Genomic DNA, 3,643 nt, shown 5'->3' on the forward strand with positions numbered 1-3,643 from the left:
AGGAAGCCGGATGAGGGTTTAGGAAAATAATCTAGGCATGGTGGTACATGCCTGGCTGTAATCCCAGCACTGGGGAGGCTGAGGCAGGTGAATCATTTAGAGTTTGAGGCCAGCCAGGGTTGCAAAGCAAATTCAAGGCCAATCTGAACTACATAGTGAAACCTAGTCTCAAAAAAAAAAAAAAAAAAAAAAAAAGGAAAAATAATTCATTTCTTAAGAACACTGTATAGTAATCCATTAACTAGTGATTTCCTACTGTTTATTTTTTTCTGTAAATCTGTATAACTTGTACCCTTTCTCTGCTTTTTTTTCTCCTTAAATAAAATTTTAAAAAAAGAACACTGTATCCCTGATTCATAAATGTCTACTTCCCTGTTTTTACTGAAGTCCCAGTGTTATATATTGTAATCCAAATACTGCATATTGTAATCCAAACATTGTATGCCTTTTTTTAATTTCACTTCATAATCCCGAAAATAGTATTTGTAATCCCATAGAAACATTGGAATTCCAGCAAGTTAATTCCAATCTACCACTTCCAATGCTACCCACAGTGAGAGCAAAGACACCAAGACATATTCAAAGTTAAGGACAGCCACGGGATCCTAAGCCCCATCCTAGTGAAGATTTGTGGACAAAGGCCCTGGTCCAAGGCCTCTCACAGGATTTTTTATCTCATGAAGAAGGGCGTGGCTCAAGGATGAATGACAGGGAGGATAGCAGGAACTAGGAGAGTTAACTTGAGCTGAGCTGGCCAGGCAGCAAGAAAAACACCTTTGCAACATGCAGGGAGAAGGATATGCGGGATCAGTCTGCATAGCTCCATTGGGTCAGCATATGAATGAATTTAGGAGGCTGTTGCTTTGGTTTCTGATACATAAACCTTTCTGCCTGGGGAGTCACAGCCCCTTACTGTGAGGCTCACACCCAGCTGACATTCCTGGAGCTGAGTGGCTCTGCCGTGTCCCTCTGTGCTTCAATCTGTTAGAGAGAACAGCACGCAAGGAAACAGGAGGCTGTCAGGCTGGCCTCCAGGATTACACATCAGCACCTCAGCTGGCCTTGTCCACATCACTGAGAGCCGCCTGTGGGGAGAAGGGAACAGCATAGCCCGCTGTGCTCTGCGAGTATCAGTGTATGGAAACAAGCCTCGATTTAGCTAGTGCTGCAGCAGTTGTTCAAGGAGAGGCACCAGGTGGCCTTCCACATCTCTCCCTTCCTTGTCATTTTGAAGAATGTTGAGCAAGGTCAGTCATGGTTGCACAGCCTCTAGGTGTCTCTGGGTCATGAATCCTCTATGACAGATAAACGAGAAAAAGCCAGATGTGGCAGCACACTCCTGTAATCCCAGCACTCCTGAGGCTGAGGCAGGAGGATCGCTGCAAATTCAAGACCAACCCAGGCTACAAAGTGAGCCCAAGGCCAGCCTGAACTACATAGTGTGACCCTATCTCAAGACTGAGAGAGAGAGAATGAGTACACAAATTCTGATATAAAGCCAAAGTGAGCCTTGAGATCCATAAATGGATTTAATTATACTAAGGCCATCGGCAAACTTTTCCTAGTTTTTTTTTTTTTTTTTTTATGGGTACCAGGGATTGAACTCACGACTGCCTGCTTGCAAAGCAGGCTAAATCCCAGCCCCAACATTTCCCAGTCTTTAATTTGGGTACGAAAAGTGGCTGTGATGACATAGAGAACACCAGTCTCTGAGGAGCATCTGTCCACAGTCCTATCCTGATGGACTGCTGCTTGTATACGCCTTCTGATCATTCCTCAAGGACATAGGCTTTGTTATAGGGTAAAAGGGGCACATCACAGTGACACTTGAGAACCTGTTGTAACTGTAAACTTTTAGTCTGATCTCCCACTCACAGGACAGAAGTTTCTAGTGCTCACTTGGGCTTGCAACTTTGTATCACTCTCCCTGATGTTTCCAGCTATGTGAAAAGTGGCTAGTGTGTACTGAGTGTCCTGGTGCCCTGGGTGGAAAGAACTGGGGGAGCAAATCCTGCAGTAATCAACCCAAGCATCCTCTTGGTTCAAGGGCTAAATCTCTTAACCCAGGTCTTTACCAATAGGGTAGCAGGTGAGTGACACCAAGGCTCCGTTAGATTGACAGAAGCCAAGATCCGGGCATCCTGCTCATGGTTATTATTGTGGAGTCCTTAGAAAGGAACTGAGGCACGATACAGTGGGGTCATGACGATCAGTACGAGAGTGGACTTCCTATCAGCGGCACATGAGGATCATGAACACGTATGTTTACTCTGGTGTACCTGTGACCCGGCAGTACTGTTTCTGCTTCTCCTCCACCTGTTGGCTGCAGATGCCCAGTCTGCAGCTGTCCACCATGGGACTTCCACAGTGCACGGTATGGGTCCAGCCCTGTCACTGATATTAAGTCAAGGAATAGGGGAACTGAGGCCTCTGCCTGTTTGACATCAGACAGGGCTTCTGAGGTCACTGTGTTGTCCAGAGAGCTTGAAAAGGAAATCTCATGACTATCTCAGTCTTTTCCCGAAAGGAGTCCTCTGCAGGACCAATCTATGGAAGAGTAATTAAACTTGCGTTTAAGTCAATTAAATTGACTTAAATGACTTCTGTCCCTGCAAGTTTTTTGTTTTTTTTTTTTTTGTCTTTTTCGTTTTTATCGGTACCAGGGATTGAACTCACGACTGCCTGCTTGCAAGGCAGGGGCTTATGCCGCTGAGCTAAATCTCCAGCCCCCTCTGTAAGTTTTCTAACCACCTGTTCACATAACAACCTGCTATGCCTGAGCAGCCCAAGTCAGGCTAAGGCACAAAGCTGTCATAGCCCGACAAACTGCCTTTGTCCCCTGCACACTGGCCTGCCTGCCCACAGGCTCTGCCCCTGGAGATGAGGCCCCTCAACCTTCACAAAACCTTGCTCTGGGCTCAGCCTCCTATACTCAAGCCTGCTGAGTTGGTGTACACCTAAAATTGATCATTGCTCCCACTCTATTATTCCTTTTTTGTTTTTGTCTTTTTCATTTTTATTGGTACCAGGGATCGAACTCATGACTGCCTGCTTGCAAGGCAGGTGCTTATGCCACTGAGCTAAATCCCCAGCCCATTGTTCCTGTTCTCCTAGGGTCTCTCCGGACCCCTGGATTCTGTGGCACCCAGAGGTGACACCGTTAAGGAGCTCATGCAGAGCACAATGTTCTGCCTGGGGCTAGGCTCAAAGGCCCTGCCTCCCACCTGATCAAAAGACAGTAATAAAAGCCAATCTGGGGTTTTAAGCAAGAGTGGGTTGATTTCATGTGCTTTTGAAATCTGAACGAGTGACACCAAGTTATCAGGTCGTAAGCAGGATCTGGAGTGGACAGTGGAGGATGGGGTGCCACTCATGGAGTGGACAGTGGAGGATGTGGGTACCACTCATGTAGTACAGGGGCAATAAGAGATTGAGAGGAGACAAGGTTCTTGTGTTTTTTGGAGACTGGTGTTTTCAGTTTTTCAAGAGCTGAAGAGCACTTAAAAACTACTTGTTACTCAAAAAAACAAAAATAAAAAGAGCCTACTTGTTACTCTGGGCGTGATGGGGCAGGCATGTCATCCCAGACTCTCAAAGGATCACGCCAAGGCACTGACACAGGTGACACAGGCCCACAGCAGGC

This window comes from Cavia porcellus, unplaced genomic scaffold, assembly GCF_034190915.1.
Source record: "Cavia porcellus strain 051 isolate PalLab524CR breed Dunkin Hartley unplaced genomic scaffold, mCavPor4.1 scaffold_6, whole genome shotgun sequence".
Lineage (NCBI taxonomy): Eukaryota > Metazoa > Chordata > Mammalia > Rodentia > Caviidae > Cavia > Cavia porcellus.